This window comes from Myxocyprinus asiaticus, chromosome 5, assembly GCF_019703515.2.
Source record: "Myxocyprinus asiaticus isolate MX2 ecotype Aquarium Trade chromosome 5, UBuf_Myxa_2, whole genome shotgun sequence".
Classification (NCBI taxonomy): domain Eukaryota; kingdom Metazoa; phylum Chordata; class Actinopteri; order Cypriniformes; family Catostomidae; genus Myxocyprinus; species Myxocyprinus asiaticus.
The window spans coordinates 36,950,933-36,972,912 of record NC_059348.1 but is presented as its reverse complement, the minus strand read 5'-3'; the positions used below and the strand labels follow the sequence as shown (position 1 = coordinate 36,972,912).

Sequence of the window (21,980 nt, the reverse complement as noted above, 5' to 3'; positions counted from 1 at the left end):
CTTGGTATCTGTTATTTAAAAAAAAAAAAAAAAAACTTTATGCTGGATAAAACTGCCTTTTTTTCAGAGAGATCACACTGGCTGCGTCCAAAATCAAATGTATCTGTCTTGTTGCCTCGCTGCCCTATTAGTCAATGATTCAACAGACAGCATTTGCGTACAAAGGAACCTCCAGAAAAATATCTTTACAGCCAAATGAACAATGAACTATAAACAAGTACTCAGAAAAGACCTGTCCTTTGTCCCATCTCCTATAACTGACCCTTTTCTGATTAAGATTGAATTAAGTTTATGAGGAATATTAAGTTGAAAAGGTTTTTCAGCTGTAAAGATACTAAGAGTGAGTTCATTAAACAGTTTAAACTGAAGATTACCTTTGCTCCCCATGTTTCTAATCATTCTGTAAATACATTTTGTCAGCTGGTGGAAATTGATATAGATGAGATGTTAAAGGACAAACAATTTACAAGTTACAATTACATTCTTCTCTAGAAAACCAAGATTTGTTAGTAAAATTAGATGTGTCTTCTCTCTATACTTCAATTCCACATAAGGAAGGTCTAGAATCTCTTGAATTATTTCTAAAAACTTCACAAACTTCTACAATATCTTGTGAAAAGTTCTCTTGCTTAATGTGAATGAGGAAGCGGGAGCCGGAAAAACAATCCAACGTTATTATCTATTTCACGCACTTTTCAGTGCAACACACACTGAACACACTGCTGCGTGCGTCTCTCTCTCTCTCTATCCCCTCCGGCGATTTGGACTGCCCTTTTATCCCTCCCAGCTCTCACTGCAAACACAAACAGCTGTTAGAGATAATTTTCCACAGGTGTCAATCCTGCTGACATGGCTCCATCCACTGGACCGGATCTGGTGACCCTTTTTTAGTCAGATCAGTCAGCGGGCTAGTGACGGTCGAATAATTAGGCACAAATCTACGATAATAGCCAGCCAACCCCAGGAACTGTTTCACCTCCTTTTTGGTCTTAGGTCTCAGGCAGGCTGCAATCGCAGCTGCACCTGTCCGCACCTGTCCATGACCCAAGTGGAAGCCCAGATACCATACTTCCACCTGTCCATTTGCACACTTCTTAGGGTTTGCCATGACTCCTGCCCATCTCAACGACTTCAGGACAGCCCTCAGATGCTGCAGGCGCTACTGCCAAGTCATTACTATAAATAATAATGTCATCAAGATAAGCAGCGGCATAAGCAGCTTGAGCCGGGGCCCTGAACAAACCGAAAGGAAGGGTGACAAATTGGTGTAAGCCAAATGGTGTGGAAAACGCAGTGTTTTCATGGGACATGGGAGTAAAGGGGATCTGCCAATATCCCTTTGTCAAATCCAGTGTCGAATAAAAGCGAACCGCGCCTAACCGATCGAGCAGTTCATCAATATGAGGCATTGGGTACATGTCAAATTTAGACACCGCATTGACTTTTCTATAAGCCATCACTCTTAGGAACCAGCATCACCGGGCTGGCCCAGTCACTGTGGGATTCTTCTATTACCCCCATATCTAGCATGGCCTTTAATTCTTCCCGAACCACTTTTTTTTTTTTTCGGGTAATCCGTAGGGATGACTGCATACCACTACCCCTGGGGTTGTTTCAATATGGTGCTCTATGAGATTCGTACAACCAGCAAGAGGCAAGAACATGTCAGAGAATTCTCCTTGCAACCTGGCAAACCTCCGTGACTTGTGATGGTGAGAGGTGGTCTCCGCAAGTGACCGGAGCTCGATCGGTGGCTTTTAAGTTCACCTCCGTTCTGAGCTCCTCCCTCTTCAGAACCACCATAGCCAACGTCACAGGGACCACCTCTCTCCATGGTTTTAGGAGACTGAGGTGGTAAATCTGACATGCTCCACCTCTATCTGTTCGTTTAACCTCATAATCAATTTTCCCAACCCGCCGTGTGACCTTAAAAGGGCCCTCACCACTTGGTGAGTAATTTAGAGCTTGATCTGGGGAGTAATACAGGGACTTTATCTCTCTGTGAAAATTCCCATAGCTGAGTACCCCTATTATACAGCCAGCTTTGACATTCTTGAGGCTGTTGCAAATTCTCTTGTGTTAACTGCCCCAGTGTGTGGAGTTTTGCTTTCAGGTCAAGAACATATTGAATTTATTTTTTGCTGTTTGAAGGTCCCTCCTCCCAGTTTTCCATAGGACGTCGAGCACGCTGCGTGGTCGACGCCCGTACAATAATTCAAATGGGGAGAACCCCATGGAGACTGCAGGACCTCTTTTACTGCAAAAATAGGGGCTCGAGCCACTTATCCCAATTTCAGTTACAATTACAGTTCGTGTAGTGTACATGACATAAATGTAGTGCCCCTGATCGGTGAGCATTTATTTCGGAATACCAACTCGGGAGGTTATTCTGAAGAGTGCCTCCACAACACTACGTGCTGAGATGTTGTGCAGAGGCACTGTGTCCGGATATCGCATGGCTTAGTCCACCAGAACCAACACAAAGCGATGCCCATGTACCGTCCGCTCTAATGGCCCGACGAGGTCCATACCAATTATTTCAAATGAGACCTGATCAATGGAAGGGGGCGCACTGGCGCTCTTGGGGTGGCCAGTGGATTCACCTGCTGACATTCACGGCATGTCACACACCACCTGCGAACATCCACACGAATGTCCGGCCAATAGAAATGGGCCATTAGACGGTTTAGTGTTTTTTCTTGCCCTAAGTGACCCGCCATTGGATTATAATGTATTAACAATTGGGTTGTATCCTCCCTTGTCTGAGCATCCTGAGTCACTTGATACAACCGATCCTTAATAATCGAAAAATACGGGTATGTGAGTGCAGTGTCTGACTGGAGGTGTTGACCATCAATCATTTTCACTTGTACAAATGCGTGCCTAAGGGTTTTGTCTCGCATCTGCTCCAGAGGTAATCCTCTGCAGGGAATCCTCTAAGGGCTGGGGAAGCCGAGACTTTGATTACAGCCTGAATCCAGCATGGCTTAATATGTACCCCCCTTAATATTCACAGGTATCCGGTACGCTCCTGCTCAATTTGGGGTGGCCTGTGGCACATCGGGGACCCAGACCAATGTCTCAACCTCCATCATGGGGCATCAGTCCTGGAAATCCCCAGGTTCCCCGCAGCTCCAGCAGCCCGGCCCAGACTCCATGCCCAAACCCACGGCAGCGGATTCACCAGCCTGTGGGGGAGAGCAGAGAGGGTTAGGGGAAACTGGCAGGTTGAACAGGTCCCAGGATCGGGGAACCGATTCTGAGGTAGGAATTCTCCGCTTACAGGGAATAGGAACAGAACGGGGGATGGGAGGGGAAGAGGGAGAGAGGGAGAGCGAGAGAGATAGAGAGAAGAGTGCTTGCCGGCCCCTGGATACACCGCCATATGGTCCTCAGCCAGCTGGACTACCTCTTCCAGCAACACCGGTCAGTGGCACTGGACCCACTCCGCTGTCCCTTTCGGTAGCCGTACGATGAATTGTTCCAGTACCACCAGATCGAGTACTTCCTTGGCGTCATGTTCTTCAGCCAGCAGCCACCTTCGGCAGATGTCACAGAGCTGTTTGGCGAATGCAAACGGGCGGCCATGCTCACCCAGCATCCATGAGTGGAAGTGTTGCCGGTGTTGTTCTGGGCTACAACAGACCTGTTGCAGGATGGCATTCTTCAAGTCCTTGTACACCAGGAGGTTGGCCGCGGGAAGTTGGTGGGCCACGAGCTGGGCTTCCCCTGATAACAGCGGCAGCAGGCGGACCGACCACTGGGTACTCGGCCACTTCGATGTTTCCACCGTCCACACAAAGATCTCTATAAAAAGCCTCCGGGTCATCCTGAGGTCCCATCTTTGCAAGCGTGACATCAGGTACAGCCATAGGTGGGTCCGGGGTAGCGGCTGAAAACCCCTCTTGGTGTATCAAGCTCCGTAGCACCTGCCGGTCCTCCGCTTGAGCGCGAAAGAGTGCCTGGAATTGCTGCTCCTGTTCCATACGCAGCTCAAGCAGAGACTAATGTTGGGCTTGGTGGATGCTGCCGCGGTTCTTGAAAACTTCGGCCAGCGGTGAGGACACCATGACAGCGTTTTCTTCCTCCTAATCCTGGGTTTTGGCACCACTGTGAAAAGGTCTCTTGTTTAATGTGAAGGAGGAAGCGGGAGAAGATAAACGATCCAACATAATTCTTTATTTTACACAATTTTCAGTGCAACACACACGACTATTACTTTTCAGCAGCACACAAGAACTCTGCTGCATACGTCTCTCTGTCTCTCCCTTCCGGCGGTTCGGACTGCCCTTTTATCCCTCCCAGCTCTCACTGCAAACACAAACAGCTGTTAATTTCCCACAGGTGTCGACCTTCCTCTCTCAGCCTTGCTCTCCACAGACGTCGCTCGGCCACGCTCACATCGCCACATACCTGTTGACTTTATTCTAGACTTTACAAAATTTATTTTGACCAGGAATTATGTTTTATTTGACAAAGATTATTATCTCCAAGTTCAAGGCACTGCTATGGGCACCCCTCTGGCATCTAGCTATGCCTACCTTTTCATGGGGAAATATGAACTGGACTTTTTTTATAATAATAATACCTTTGGGCAATGCATTAAATACTGGGCTAGATACATCGATGACTGTTTTCTAATTTGGAAGGGAACTGAATTGAAATTAAATACATTTGTTATGTTTTTGAATTCTAAACTTGGTTTGATTTCATTTTCTGTAGAAAAAGACCTTTCATCCATTCATTTCCTAGATGTGTTCATATCTAAGGACAACAATTTTGGCTCCACTACAGTCTTTCGTAAACCAACAGACAAAAATAGATTACTCTCTGCAGATAGTCATCACCCACTACCTCTAAAAAAGGTTTACCTTTAAGCCAACTTTACTGACTGAGATGAATTTGTGATTCAGAGGAGGAATTTGACAAACAATCAGAAATTCTTTGAAACCATTTTTGTTCTAGAGGTTATTCACAAGCATGGTTACAGTCTGCATTTGATAGGGCAAAAAAGTTAAATAGAGCTCAATTATTAAACAATACACAAGGGGAAAAAAAAATCATTTTCTGTAAATTATGTTATTACTTACATTGAGAAATGTTATAAGATCAAATCCATTGTTAGTAAATATTGGTTCATTCTAGCTTCGGATCCCCCTCTAAAAGATATTTTTAATTATCCTCTCATGTTCACCTATAAAAGATCTCGCAATCTGGCCAATATGTTGGTGAGATCAGATGTGGTGCGTGAAAAAAAAAAAAAAAAAAAAGTTGTTTTCCATGTCGAAAGTGTACTTCATGTTCTTCAATATTGAAATGCAAAGAATTTACATGTATTTTTACAAAAAAAAAAAAAAAAAAAAAGCGTATCAGATTAAATCTTGCATAACTTGCTCCACAAATAATGTGATTTACTTACTTCATTGCCCATGTCCTCAAATGTAAGTTGGGAAAACATCAAGGGCACTATTAGAAAATTAGAATTAGTGAGCACAAATGGGGCATCCGTAGGCAAGAAATCATTTCACCCATTGCCAGATATTTCATTTAATACAACTACAACATTGAACAATTGAAATGTATTGGGATTGAGAAAGTTATGAAGTCCCACCAAGGTGGAGATAATGACAAAAAATTACTACAGTGAGAGGCATTTTGGATGTTTCATTTACAGACCATGTCTACTGTTGGTTTAAATTAAGATCTTTCACCTTTTTTGTAATTTTCTGTTGTTAAAAATATTGAAGTTGTGGAAATTTAGTTTTTCTACAATACTGATTAACGAACGGCATTTCATCCTGATGTGTCATATTGCTCCTATTGGTGGTATGTCATTGATTGTATAATTGGGTTGATTTGGGCATTGTCCATTGGCTGCTTAGCCAATTATGGACACCTGATAACACCTACAGGCCAGGCCATCTATAAGAAGATCAAATGAGAACTAAGTTACACACTGAGGCAGGCTTTTGGCCGAAATGTTTGTTTTAATTCCGCTGATGTAAAAGAATAATTAATGCTTATGAAGACATTTTCAGAGAGCAGACCTTACTTTATTTTTGTGTAATAAATGGACTAAAAAGTGTCTATCATGTGAGAGTAGGATGTATGGAAGTAAGTGCTTTACTTTTTTTCTTTTTCCTCCAATGCCAGGGATTTCTGTCACTTAGAAGACACTAGTCTAATAAGACTGACTTTTGCCTTTATTGTATAAAGAACAAGACAAATCTCTCTTAAAAGATGTTGTTAGTATGAATGCGGTTTTCCAGGAGCCACAACACATTTGCAGCAGACAAATTTGGTTAAAGCACTGGAAGAAAATCATTTTTGCTTTCATTAGCCATCCTGTCCCTCTAGGGCTCACAGAGCTCGGTCTATCCTCTCATCCATGAATTTCTCTCTCTCTCTCTCTCTCTCTCTCTCTCTTTTCTTCCTTGTCACATCGCTTCCTGCTGGGGGCTCAGCCAATCAGAGTGAAAGGGGTGTGGCCACTGGTCTCAGTTGGACAGAGCTTGTTGAAAAGAAAGAAATGCTTTCCAGAAAGACTCTCCTCTGCGCGAGGCTTGGTGTGATAGGGCTTGGCAGTGAGTGATGACTACAGTACAGGCAGCTCGAGTCTAGCTCTACCACTATTCTGGCACAAACACACAGAGACTGTCAATGGATATCACAGATTAACCATGACAGGTGCAGTTTCCGTACCTGGAAGAAGCTGGATAATGCAAACGAGTTGAATGGAGAGAGCAGCTTCGTATGGATTTATAATTTAACCACATCTCTGCATGTATCCTTTTTTTTTTTTTAAATCATACAGTTATCAAGGTGATCAGAAATGCACTGTTGACTTTATGATTTGTCTTGCCAAGAAAGATTGAATTGCTGGGACTTCCATCCTACAGAACTGGTTTTAAAAGTTCAATTTCGTCTGTTTTCATCTTTGTTTTAAACTGATCACACAAAAAAAAAAAAAAAAAAAAAAAACAACTAATGGCTAACTACATTTTTATTCTTCCAGTCACATGCATGAAGAACTGTACCTAAATGGACCACACTTAGTTGCCCTCACTTTGAAGCAAGAAGGTATGCCAATAAAATGCCTGGATTACCCTTTTGACTACCCATTAAAATCACAACGGAGGAGGTAAAGGGAAAGCAGGGGGCTAAGTGAGTGGGAACTGCATTTCTCCACTTAAGGCATCCTGATTGTCATTATAAGCTGATCGGATACTGTAAAGACTAGAGTGGAACCTCCCTTCACACTCTGGGTGAGTACTCTTTTACAGTGCACTGGACACACAATCTGTACTGGGTTATGACACTTCACTGAGCTCATCCTATTATAGGTACAGTGTGAAAATCTGTTCTGGCTTAATTTTTACTGTTTGTGGACTCTTATCTGTAGCTGTGGGAATCTGTGCATGCTGCTTTTCCCCTTCATCTGATTTTGGATAGCTGCAGTGTCCAACAAGCATTTAACAATGTGACATTAACATAAGCAATAGACAAAGTAGTTTTGGATCCCAAAAAGAGATACAATTTGAGTGGAGGCGACATACAAGTCATGAAACCGCGGAGGCTATAAAATTATTTATAAGAGGTTAGCCCAAGTTTATTTTTGAATATTCAGCTCACTGTAGCTAGTACATGGTGATAAATTGATGCTATAAATATTGCTGTCTTTCCTTGTCATAGCTGTTATCATGACTGGTGAAGCACCCTTCTACAGGGCATTTGCCTTCACCTCATTAAACTGATTTTAATTTCATCCCACAATGTTTTCTCGAACTAAATCTGGAGCTTGCCCCAAGAGTTTCCATCTCCTTGCACAACGACAAGCACCCAGAGGGGTGCTCTCATAACACGGAAGAAGTCTTTTGCTCCCTTTCCAAGCTTTTTCCTCACTCTGAAGCTTTTGAAAATAAGTACAGAAAAAAAAAAAAGAGCAGCAAAAGCAAAGAGATGAAACAAAACCACCCACAGCCCAAAACAGACTCAAAGGATGGCTTCCTCACAGTCTGGTTTGGACGTCTGCCTGGACAATACGAACAACCGACAAGAGAAGGACTGATGTGTAGGATGGAACAGCTTCTGTCTTATTCCTTGATGTTTATGCCATGCAGATCTTGTATTTTGCAATTGTCTGAGGGCATATGCAGTGCAGTGTGGTAGAAGGTGTAGAGTTGGGTTGTATGAACAGTCCTTTGTCTCACATATGTACATTAAGCCTCTTTTCTTACTCTGGCAGTGGTAGAGCAGAAGCACGCTGACAATTCCACTGTTGTAGGAAAATAGTATGCCTCTTTCTGTCAAAATACAAAGCAGCTTTCTTTTTAATCTACTGCAGAAATATTTAAGCTGTTCTTGGTCTCTTTTTTTCTACTCCTCAATCTTCTTGCTGTCCCTCCTTTTTTGGATTAACAATTGGAAAGCAGATTACTGGTGTAGTTTTTTTCATGGCTTCACAAAAAAATGCACCAGGCCATCTTTCTGTGGGCAGAATAGTATTTTAAGCATATCAAGAGTAAATAAATTGTTTAGAGACCGATGTACAGTATAGGCTGACAGCACTTACTGAGCATTTGTCTTTACAAAGCAGTAATCAGAGTGCAGACTTGTACAGCTTCAATTCTTTATGTTGCCTACAGAGGGAGCAATGCACAACTCTTCTAACAAGCACTCTACAACCTCATACCAACAGAATCATATTCCCATCACTAGCCCCTTAAAGGAATAGTTCACCCACAATGTAAATTCTGTCATAATTTAGTCATCCTTGTGTCTTTACAAACCTATATTAATTTATTTCTTGCAGAGCACACGAAATGAGATGTTAGGTAGAATGTTATCCTTAGCCACCATTCACTTTTTACTGCTTAACATCTCATCTTGTGTTTCACAGAAGAAAAAAAAAAAAAAAGAAGAAGAAGAAAAAAATCATACAGGTTTGGAACAACATGAGGGTCGATTTGCATTGTTGGGTTACATATTCCTTTAAAACTATACATAATACTGTTATACCAAAGCCATTGAATAAAACAAATAGCATGGCTTCCAGTAGGAGATGACAGTACAATTATCAGTTTACAATATTGATCATGTTATTGGAGAGTTTCACAGAGGTCCATCCATTCAGTTTGACATCTAAACATGATTGATTTCCTCTGATACTGTCAAAAAGATTGAATCCATGCAAGGTGAGGAGATGATGCTGAATATTTCTGCATTTATAATGTGCAGGCTTTAGTGATTGGGATGCAAGCCCATGATGCTTCCCTAGTCCGCACTCTCTTCTGCTTACCAAGAAGCCCTCTGAGGTATTTGATGTGTTAAAGTAGAGGGAGAGAACACAAAAGTCCATTTCCAGTCCCAGAGGGGGAACCTTATGTGTATTTGCATTTGTGTGTGCTTTGTGTATGGCAGTCATTTGCTGTATAATTTTATAAAAGAACTGTTGATCAACCCAAGCAATATTCACTGTCTCAGAAGAAAAATAAATGTAAAGTGCATTCAAAATATACTCTGTGGGGGAAATTTACTTAGAATGAATAGTGGCCGTTAATTTTTTATTTGCATGTGTTGTTTTTCTAGCTGATTCACTAAAAGAATTATCCAAATTATGTAACGGTGCTAACATACCCAACAATTGAGTGTGGAACGCAATTTGCATGGCGCAATTCCTGATCTTGACAATGGCTTCATTTTCAGTGCATTTAGCACCAGGTTAAACTGGATTGGTGGTTTGTGAATTTTTTTTTATTATTATTTAAAAAAAAATTGTTATATATATGTAGTGAATTCACCCCTGTATGTTCACTGAAATGGAAAAATAAAAATATAATACTAGTTTAAGGCTGTGTCGTTCTGAAAAGCAAAGGTGCTACACAAAGGCAGAAGTAGAGAAAAAAGTACATCATAAAGGTCTGCAGCTTATTGAAATTAAATCTCACAGTTTATCTGTAGCCACTTGCCAAGTGCAGTATGTGCCAACTTTATAATAGTCTCCCACTGCTTTATCAAAAAACATTCGTGCACAACTTTGTTATTTTATTCAACAGCAGTAATAGAGAAAAGCAAAATGTAAAAAAAAAAAAAAAAGAAATAAGATGTTTAGAAAATTTAACTGAATGTCTTAGCCTGGACAAAATAGTGATAGATGCAATGGGGAGCATTAAAAATTCATGTGAGCTGTATTTCAATTTGCAGATTATCATATTGGAAATACTCCGACTTTATCAATATAAAATTCTTACGCATGCTTTATAAATTCTGATGATCTCACTCATCACTTTTGCAGCCATGAACTTTGGAACCATAATTTGTTTGGCTCATTAGCAAGCCTAATGAAATGCCAAACTCTTAAATAAGAAACACCCTAATAACCCCTGCCTGAACTCCTTTGAACTTGTGTGTGTTTCATGAGTGTGGATGCCAATTAAAGTTCAGAGTGCAAAATTGAATGATGGATTGTTATTATTATACTGTATTGTAACAAGGTTAAAATGGGAAAGGAGGTGGCGAAAACCAGCTGAACGGTCAAAATAATATTTAATGAAACAAAAAGACACACAACACAAACACACACATGGCAGCTGCGTGTGGCTCTCTTGCTCTCGAACTGCCGCATCCCGCTGCACTTATCCCTCTCCTCAGCTGATTAGCCCAATTGGGGCTGGGCGTGCGTAGCCCCGCCCTCCACCTCGTCACACTCCTCCCTCCTTTGCCTCGAGCTGGGGAAGGGGACAAGGGGAGGGAAAAACAAAAACAAAAAAAAGAGGAGAGGGAAAGGGCAAGGCGGAGCGACAGAGAGAGAGAGAGAGAGAGAGAGAGAGAGAGAGAGAGAGAGAGAGAGAGAGAGAGAGAGAGAGAGGAAAGAGAAAAAACTTGCTCGCCGGTTCCCAGACATGCCGTCGCCTGGTCCTCGATCACTCCTCCAACGCCTGGCGGATGGAATGCCCCTCCGCATTTTGGCGGCCAGTAGGGAGCCCCTCCGCCCTTGGCAGCGACTCCACCGCTCCAGACGGCTGGCAGCGAGCCCCTCCTCCCCTCACAGACGGATGGATGTGGAGGAACGGCTGCCATCCGCGGGATTGCTCCTTTGGGCGGATGGCAGTGGCGAGGACTCCACAACAGCACATCCCTCCTCCTCTCCGGGTTTCGACACCAATGTAACAAGGTTAAAATGGGAAAGGAGGCGGCAGGAACTGGCTGAACGGTCAAAATAATATTTCATGAAACAAAAAGAGACACCACACAAACAAACACATGGCAGCTGCGTGTGGCTCTCTCTCTCTCTTGAACTGCCGCATCCCACTGCACTTATCCCTCTCCTAGGCTGATTAGCCCAATTAGGGGCCGGGCATGCGTAGTCATGGTGAGGGTGAGTGTGAGGGTGAGAGTATGAGTGTGAGTGAGAGTGTATGAGAGTGTGTGAGTGTGTGTGTGAAGAAGTGAGTGAGTGAGTCTGAGAGAGAGTGTAAGAGAGTGTGTGTGTGTGTGTGTGTGTGTGTGTGTGAGAATGTGAGTGAGAGTGTGTATAACCTGAGAGAAGAACTCTGAGCCACTAAACCAAACTGTTTCACTTAAATTTATACATTAGTTCATATATTATTTCATTATATATACTGTATATTACTATGTATCAGTTGCATGTGATTTAAAATATTTACATACAATGCATTTGTTTATCTGTTTGTTAATTACTGTGTTCTAAATATCCACAGTTTAATACATTAGTATTATACATTAGTTCATATATTATTTCATTATATATACTGTATATTACTGTGTATCAGTTACATGTGATTTAAAATATTTACAAACAATGCATTTGTTTATTTGTTTGTTAATTGCTGTTTCTACATATCCACAGTTTAAATCTGTTTATTAATGTTATACACATGTTTCTACTCTGTTTGATTTGATTTTAACTTGTGCTTTGGCAGCACTGTAACAAAGTCATGCCAATAAAGCAACTGAACTTGGAAAAAAAAATTGAAAATTGAGAGTGAGAGTGTGAGTGTGAGTGTACTGTGAGTGTGAGTGTACTGTGAGTGTGAGAGTGAGTGTGTGTGAGAGTGAGAGAGTGTGAGTGTGAGTGAGAGAGTGTGAGTGTGTTCAGGTATTCCCTACGTTGTGGGGACCAAATGTCCCCACAAAGATAGTAAAACCTGACATTTTTGACATTGTGGGGACAATCAGTCCCCATGAGGAAAAGAGCTTATGAATCATACTAAATGATGTTTTTTGAAAATGTAAAAATGCAGAAAGTTTTCTGTGAGGGTTAGGTTTAGGTGTAGGGTTAGGGGATAGAATATAAAGTTTGTACAGTATAAAAAACATTATGTCTATGGAGAGTCCTCATAAAACATGAAAACCCAACATGTGTGAGTGGGAGTGAGTGGGAGTGCGAGAGTGAGAGCGAGAGTGTAAGTGTGTGAGAGTGCGAGAGTGTGATAGAATGTGTGTGTGAGAGTGCGAGAGTGTGATAGAATGTGTGTGTGAGAGTGTGAGCGAGAGTGAGAGTGAGAGATTGAAAGTGAGAGATTGAGTGTGAGTGTGAGTGTTTTTTATTTTTATTTATTTTTATTTTATTTATTTTTTTGCATACCCAGGTCAACATTATCATGCAAAACTACATTGAAGAAATGGGAATGGAAATAAATGTGTGATCTCAAACTTAAAATATCTACCATAATGCATAAAAGTATGTAGCAGGAGTTCCCAGTATGAGAGTACCATACAATAATAATAATAATAATAAAATAATAACAACAAATAAATTAATACATATAGATATAAAACAATATATAAGAATAAATATGTATTAAAGGGGTTGAAATTTGTGCACAAAACAAAAAATAAAACATTACAAATGATGTAAATCATTTGAAACTCAAATATCAAACCCTTTTTCTTCAATGATTTTCAGTTCAACACTGAATCCTAATCTTATGAAACATTACACAAATGAGTAATTTTAATTTCTATATGGTGTCTTGTTGTCAAAACATTATACCAAACCATATGTTTAATTTTTTGTGTATAGCTTTTGCACTGTGTTCGCTTTAACTGATAGGGGTAAATTTATAAGCCAGCTCTTCAGTAAAGTCTCATTAGTGTCCAGGATGACTAAATTAAGTCGCATGTTAGTTATCATATGGTGTATTAAGTCACTCATTATATAAGCTTCGGTAGATTTCAATCTAAATTAAATGGGGGATACCTAGTCTACTCGTTTAATGGCAGGGACATTTAATTTAAATGAACTGGTTAATTTCCTGCCCAGACCAAAATAAAAGGCACTTTTATTTTGATAAAATGGACATATTTTTGCAGACATCTCCTAAAATACAAAGCTATGCTGCTTTGATATTGGAGGATTCTGATTCATCTCCTTTAGCTAACCAAAATCGCTCAGTTACAATAGTATGAAATCCATATTTGTAATAGTAGCAGTAGTATCAGTAAAAATAAATCAAAATATTGAAATATTTTTTTTCTTATTTGTGGACAGTTGAACAGCTGATTCTTATCTTTTCATATTTAAATACTTATAATTTGTACAGATATGTCAAAACAATGTAAATTGTGTGGATTTGTGTGGAAACAGTTTGGATTTGATTGAGCGACTTCACTTCCCATTAAGACATTCGCAGCCCATCCTGTTATGTGGTATGCACAGTCACATTTCCGAGTCAACCATGACATGAGGCATCAAAAATGGGAATACTTCCTACCTGCTGGTCAAGGGGCCAGGGGGAAAATTATGTATTTGACAAAGAGTCAAAGATCAAAGGCAATGACTAACCAGTATGCATCAATCTCCCAGTGCAGATGATCACAGGAGTCTCCGCCAATCAGCCCTAGCAGCAGGGCCCCGTCTCTAAGTTTTAATTGGCTGATATGTACCAGCCGGCCTTCACAGACCTCAAGCTGGAGGACATTGTGTATTGTGGCAGGGTCAGTTATCGCACTGCCTATGCTGTTCTCACTGCAAAGAGCATTTGTCGCAGAGAATGTATGCTTGGCCATACACAGACTATGTAATGTGGCAATGGTCATGACAATTCAAAATGGCTGTCTTATCAAGGAACCTACAGTATACTTTCAAACATGCCCATCAAAGGCGCAATGTAATTTAGGCCTCTCAGTAGTCATGTGAAGCCATTTTAAAGAACTGCAAGTGAAACAAAAGATATGTATCTTCAAGACCATGGCTATGTACCTAATAGCATATTAACATACTACTCTTACCAATTCTGCAGTATATACTATGTAAACTGTGCACAGTCTCTGTATGCACAGAATGAACAAACCAGAATTTGATTAGTTGGATACATTATTGTAAAATATAGGCCAGTTCACTCGTCACCAAACTATTAGCACAGCAACCCTATGTAGGAAACAGTATGTGTGAGCTAGGAATTAATTTAAACTGTCCTTATTCTACATCATTATTATGTAAGGAAATTTATAATGGATTTAGTCGCGTTCAACAACCATTATCAGAAAGATAAATGACAAATAACTAGATTATTTGTCTGAATAAAATTCTCCACCATTAAAATCTTGTTGTATCTGCTCACAATTTCTATTATAAGGAATTAGCTTTAATAAGGGAATTATGATTAATTCACTTATTGGAGTAATATTATTCTCATGGCTTATTGAAAATAATATTACACATATTTTAGGTATAGCTTTGAAGCGAAATCTTTTAAAAACAGCGATGAAATTATTTATCAAAATATACCACAGTCAAATGATCTTTGAATACAGACAAACTTTATTGCTATTCTAAACATAATCTATTTAATCTAACACATACAACATGAAACAGGTTGGTGAGTAGTGACAGAATATGAAATAAATGATCAGCACAGAGAAAATGAACTTTATGGAGTCGTAGACAAACCCTTCAGAACCATTTATCCTTCTCTGAGTCTAAATCGATTTGCCATCGGATTACCCAAAGTATTTAACTAATACACCAGCACTTTGAGCAAAAGTCTGGAGATGTACTTGTGTGTCATTGTGTTTCTTTGCGTTGAGTTTCCTTGTGTTGCTTGGTTCTTTGGCATTTGAAGAAAGTTAGTTCTGTTGATGTCTTTGACTCTGTTATGATCGCTGATAGTTGTTTTCTGGATGGATGATGAGGTGGCTTTGAAACGAGGCCTTCCGCAAGGAGGACTCGCGACTCCCGCTGGGTGTGTGAACCGTAGAGCAGAGAGTGAGAGGCTTCCTCAGGACTTTGAGTCCTGAGTTTTCCTTGGACTCTACCTGGCACGGAGGCTATGGAGCTGCAGCGGAAATGAAGAGCAAGAGAGAGGACCAAGAGACAAGTTCCAAGAGGGAGTTTTTCCTTGGTAGGAAATTTTTGAACTGAAATTGGCCACACCCCAAAGGTGTCCTGAGCCAATCAGAAGTGACTTTTCAGAGTCACATGATCGACTGGTCTGTCCTTTTCAAAGTTGATTTACGATCCTTTGTGTGGATTCCCCCCAAATTCCCACTCAAAATATTGCATGTTTAATCATGAACTTTTATATCTTGAAAACAGTGCAAGAGACATGATATTCGTTGCCATCAACATTCTCTATGTAAACAAGCAAGCATTTACATACTAAATATGACATTCTTTCAGGAATATTATATGTGTTAGTAACAAAACATGAAAATCCCTGATTACAAATCTTACTGGTTAATTCATTGGTTTTACAACATGTATAAAAATATTATACGTTATGATAAACCTGATTGCCATGGTATATTATCAGGTTAAGCCTTGAATAGTTATCATTCTTAGTAGAATGAGATGAATAATACAAGATTAATGATTATACTTATTGATTTGTTAGTTAGAAGTGATTACAAATCACTTCACATATTTTAAAAGGTACATCGGCTATAATCGTTAATTTTTCAGTTATAAAAGTGATCACAGGTCATAGAGTCATTTTCAGAATTATCTAGCAAGGCTAGGTATGGTGTATATATTTTGGGTCCAAATTCATCTTGTATATTTTATAGGGTTAAATCACAAGTGCTGGGACTTTTTGTGAAATGTTTATTCATTCCCTTTTAGCTGTTGTTTGCCTAATGAGGATCTCATGACTAATTATCGTCCAGAATAAAGAGTCATAGAATTGGCATTGTTTTGTTCATTGTAATTCAGGAGGATCCATGTGGTCTCTGCTGATCTAAGAGAGAATGTCTTTGGAATGTACAGATGGGGAGAGGAGGTGTCCCGGGGGAGAAACAAATGTCACTGTTTTAAGTCTCTGTTGATTTCGGGCCATGGGACTGTCTTCAAAAGTCTCAGTTTCCTAATATGGCCACAGATTTATGCATTAAGGTCACAAGGTGTTACTTGGCCATTTGGTCTTACAGAGGGTTTAAATTTGTGGAACAAAGAAGGATCTTCTTTATTTGTCAGCTCTGTCATTACAAACCCTAGTTTGAGATTAAGCAGGCATGGGAAAGACGGTCTCCTTCAGCAATTTAGGTGCCATAGATTCATTTTTATGACTCTTTAATGGCTCGGTGGGGGATCTCTCTGATCTGTGGAATGTGGTGTTGTGTTCATTTGATGGCTTCATTCATGGATAATCCTACACCAACAACTATCAATTATTGCCGAGCATGAAAATAGGAGAATTTTGCTAGCTAAACTCTTGAAGGGGAAGAATCAGAAGAGATGGAAAAAACATTGTATCACACACCACAAAGCTGTCATTATCTGTGTCCCAATCCCCTGGTCTCTGGGAGGCAAGATAGATGGTTATGGTCATGGCCAACGCTCCTGGCATTTCACTCGGGCCTCCTCTGACCTTTCCTTGCAGCGATGTGATGCACATAACCTATCGATCAACTCCTGACCACTGTCTCTCAGAGGACAAATACTATACTGTACTGTACAAGTGTGCTATTTATGTTCAGTCGAATCTGAGATATGAGGATCAATGTAAGATTCATGGGCAAGCTTGTTTCCCATAAATTATTGGAGCTATGTAAATACATGTGGCTTAAAATGCAATTCTTAGTAGGGATTGCTGCTTGGTTTTGTCAAGAGTGACATCAAATTGTCAGTTTTCACTTCGCATAGAGAATTTGTAAATAACTGTATTCTGAAAAACCCATTAGTGACCCATAAATGGCAAAATCCCAAGTTCTTCACAGTTCTTTACTGACTTTACTGTGTATCATAATTAAGATTTGGTATTCTTATTGGCATTCTGGGATGATCATTCTCTCTAATAGGTTTTACAAATGCCTTCATTCTGTCTAAATTCCAATTAAGGGGTTTAAAGAGATAGTTCACTCAAAAATGTAAGTTCTCTTATCATTTACTTACCCTCATGCCATCCCAGATGTGTATGACTTTATTTCTTCTCCAGAACACATATGAAGATTTTTAGAAGAATATTTCAGCTCTGTTGGTCCTCACAATGCAAGTGAATGGTGGCCAGAACTCTGAAGGTCCAAATATCACATAAAAGCATAATAAAAGTAATCCATACAACTCCAGTGGTTTGATCAATATCTTCGGAAGGGATCCAATCATTTTGGGTGAGAACAAACCAAAATATAACTCCTTTTTCACTGTAAATCTTGCCATTGCTCTATGTACAATCATGATTTCAAGCTCGATTACACTTCCTAGTGCTTGACATACTCAGAGCTCTAGATGGCGCTATAGGAAGTGTAATCAGGCTTGAATTTACAATCACCAAGGAGGTGGTCTTTTCTCACCCATAACCAGTTGGATTTCTTCAGAAGACATTGATTAAAACACTGGAGTCGTATGTATTACTTTTATGATGCCTTTATGTGATATTTGGACCTTCAGAGTTCTGGTCACTATTCACTTAGGGCTGGGCGATATGATAAAAAAATTAAATCTCGTTTTTTTCAAACTTATGGACAATTCACGACTCAATCTTTTCAACTTTTAAATGTACTCCAACATGATTCAAATTGTATGTTCTTTGTTAGAATGTAAAGCAACCTGGTTAGAGAAATCCAAGTTCTTTTCATTATAGGAAAAAAAGGTGTGCAAGAAAAATGTGCAAATGCACCACAGTGGGAAGTTGTCAACACAGTGTAAATGTAAAATAAATTAAAATCTAATAAACCCAGATGTTCAGAACTAATAGAATAAGAAAACTTATAAAACTTAATAATTCTTAGCCAGTGTAGGTATTAATTTTATTCAAACTAAGTCTATCTAGAAAGTTATCTCTAGAAATCAATGTCAATATCAAGTTTATCTATAATGTACTCATTGCATATCAAAAAATATGTGTATATTCATAAACCCTTGCAGATAGAGACGCACCCTCTAGCGGTACACGTTGAGCAGCGCAGCAATATGAAATAATATATAATTTCAACTAGCAAAGTTTAGCAAAATGATCACTTGCTAAATGTTGGCTATATAGATGCAGTACACATGAAACACATCACAGAACAAAGTAGTAATTAGCAATCTATCTGAATCATCATGGCAAAAAGAGCAACAGATGTTTGATTCTCCCATATATAGCCTCTCCGTGATTTGAAATGAAGCGCTCATAACTGTCACGTAACTAATGCTTTTTTATGCAGGTAAAAAGAAAAGAAAGGAGACCATTCAACCACATGCTTACGCTGAGGCCAGTCATGGTCTTAAGCCAGTGTATACCTGGATGATGGATGAAGCTGAGCTACAATCACACTGTGTACAATCATACTAGGAATGTTATCGCTGTCTTTTACATCAGTCTCTGTGTCACGTTCATTTGGAGGGCGCCACTTATGTGTAGCTGATCAAATCAAGAGCAGCACTAAGACAAGCTCTGTGAATTCTTTTTCTCTTCCTTATTCAGCCTTTGAAGGATTTATGATGTATCTAAGTATAGCATTTGCAATATTTTTTGAATAAAATAAAAAATCATGTTAAAACACAAATTTGAATTAATCAGAAAAAACGCCCAGCCCTACGTTCACTTGCATTGTATGGACCTACAGAGCTGAGATATTCTTCTTAAAATATAAGTTCTGCAGAAGAAAGAAAGTCATACACATCTGGGATGGCATGAGGGTGAGTAAATGATAGAGAATTTTCATTTGTGGGTGAACTATCCCTTTAAAGAGTGTGCCACAAAATACTGTAAGAGCATTCCGTGCTTGGCAATCAAAAATAATTAATTTTGAGATTTAATGAACATAATGAAATGTAATAAAATAAATAAAAGACTTGAGAATGAGGCTATAACTCACTGTTTCAGCTCTTTACACCACTGTTACATAATTTTTCGTTGACTAGCAATGCAATTTTTCCACGCACGTGTATGATAAACTAATATATGACTAATTCAAAAAGGATGTTAAGAATTTCCAAACATTACAACATATTGTAGCTCTATCATATAAAAACTCAGAAAATACTTTAGTTCAAACTTCAGAATCAAAGATATGGTAATTATTTTCATGAACAAATCTTGATCTGCCTTGCCCTTTGTCTCTTTTCATCTCTTGTATGCAGACTAGCTTGTTGCTGATTGGTTGTTTAGGCCAAGTTTCTCATTTTGCTTCATGATTTTGTTTTTTGAAAAGGGTAGACATGACAGCTACATTATAACCTATTGTATTCAATTTCTGTTTAATGACAAAGAGGAAAAGATGAAATGTCATATTCTGCATATTTTTTTTTTACGCATTTTACTTTGTCCCATTTATATTCATAGTAGCCTCAAATGGCTTTTTTTAATTATTTTTTTCAAAGGTTGCTGGATTAGATTTTAATTAAATTTGAGAATTAACTTGATTATTGAGAAGGAAAAACATGCATCTATTAGGTTTTATTTTACACTGGTATTAAAGATCTGTAAGAAAATTCATTAATTTATGGAAAGTGTCTGAAGGTATTGTGTGCTTCCAATAAAGATCTAAGCAACAATATTTTAGGATAATGTTTACATAAAATACTTGTCATAACTTGGTCTATTTCTATTGGGATGGCATTGGCCATTTTACCTGAAAAAAAAAAAAAAAAGCTTTTATTGTGATACCCATATCCTTTCTACATGAATATTTTATTTGATCTGAAACTGCATGCTGTGTTATAATCAATGTTGGTAATCCTTATTGACATCTAATTTAGTTTAGCATTGTCGTGTGCATCTAGAATGACCTTTTGAAGGACTTAATGAGACTAAGACGTTTCTCTACACTTAATTTGCTCTGCATGTTCGCTTCTCTGAAACCAGAGAAAACCTAATTTAGATTTTTCCAGAGAAGTTCCTTCCATTTTTCATCTGCCATTTCTTTGCTGTGCCTGATCCTCAATAACTCCTGGTGCTAAAATCTAAGTTCACTTTGTTCTTTTGAGACGGTCATCAGAATTTTCTTCAGAATATACTTCCGGAGAAGTTCCTTTTTCGTTCTTCGTTCAAGAAGTTCTAAACAGCCAAGCAATGGCATACTGTTTCCAGACATTCAGACACCCACCACACCGCTGTGGGAGGCATTTAGAAGTATATTTAAATATGATGACTCTACATGTAAATAATAATAATAATAATAATAATAATAATAATAATAATAATAATACGTTTTATTTATATAGCGCCTTTCCACAAGCTCAAGGACACTTTACACTCCATAAACATTTAACAGGACAAAGTACATTAATATACTTTTCAACAGAAGTTACAATTTCAATTTCAAAGGGGGAAATAAAACATCAATCAGTAATGGACAGATAATGTGCTGAGAAAAGATGTGTTTTAAGCTGAGATTTAAAGATAGAAATAGAGGAGATGTCACGGAGGCTCTGAGGTAGTGAGTTCCACAGTTTAGGTGCAACTACACTGAAGGATCTCCCACCAAAAGTGGATAGACGAAATCTAGGGACAGACAACAATTTGGAATCGGAAGAACGAAGAGTGCGTGCTGGTGTGTATGGATGCAGCAGATCACATATATAATGAGGTGCCAGATCATTGAGAGCTTTGTATGTCAGGAGAAGAATTTTAAACTTAATACTGCATGAGATAGGCAGCCAGTGAAGACTAAACAAGCTTGGTGTTAGTGAGAACTCTAGCTGCAGAGTTTTGGATGTATTGTAATCGGGCAATAGTTTTAGCTGGTAGGCCAGTAAAGAGGCAGTTACAGTAGTTGAGACGTGATGATATGAAACCATGAATTAGTGATTCTGCATCCTTCAAACTGAGAATGGGGTGAAGTCGTGCAATGTGACGTAGATGGAAGAAAGCAGTTTTAGTGATGGTTCTACTGTGGGCTTCAAATGTAAGAGATAGATCGAAAGTGATTCCCAGATTCTTAATGGTTTTAGAGGGTTTGGTCAGATTTCCATCAATATTGACACAAATGTCAATAATTCTTATAAGTGTTTGTGGCCCAGAAATCATGATCTCAGTTTTGTCAGCATTGAATTTGAGGAAATGACTGTTTAACCAAATTTTTACATCACTGATACAGGCAGTTAATGAGCTGATGGCATGTGTTTCATCAAAACGTGCAGATGTATAAATCTGGGTGTCATCATCATAGCAGTGATAACTGAGACCATGACGACGGATGATCTGACCTAGCAGGAGAACGTAAATTATGAACAGTAGTAGACCTAGTACAGAACCCTGGGGGATACCTTGAGTGAGAGGAGCAGTAGGGGATTTGTTTTTCTTAATAGAGATGAAATACTGTCTGTTAGTGAGGTAGAAAGAAAACCAGTATAGAGCAGTGCCAGTAATACCAATATCTGAAAGTCGGGAAAGGAGTGTTTTGTGGCATACAGTGTCAAAAGCAGAGCTCAGGTCAAGCAAAATCAGAATACTGAGAAATCCAGAGTCAGCAGAGAGGAGGAGATCATTAATAACCTTCAAGAGAGCAGTTTCAGTGCTGTGGAATAGGCGGAAACCAGATTGGAAAGGGTCATAGAGATTATTAGCTGCAAGATGTGATTGTAACTGGGAGGC

At 39.2% G+C, this 21,980-nt stretch overlaps 1 protein-coding gene across 2 annotated transcripts in view; it reads left to right on the top strand.

Moving 5' to 3' along the window:
* The first annotated feature begins 6,578 nt into the window (after nucleotides 1–6,578).
* The window catches only part of brinp2 (bone morphogenetic protein/retinoic acid inducible neural-specific 2), a 138,137-nt gene continuing 122,735 nt past the window's right edge, over nucleotides 6,579–21,980 (top strand). For both annotated transcript variants that reach the window (XM_051698739.1, XM_051698740.1), the window contains exon 1: nucleotides 6,579–7,265. The gene's annotated coding sequence lies outside the window, so the exon portion shown is untranslated. The remainder of the gene's footprint in view (nucleotides 7,266–21,980) is intronic.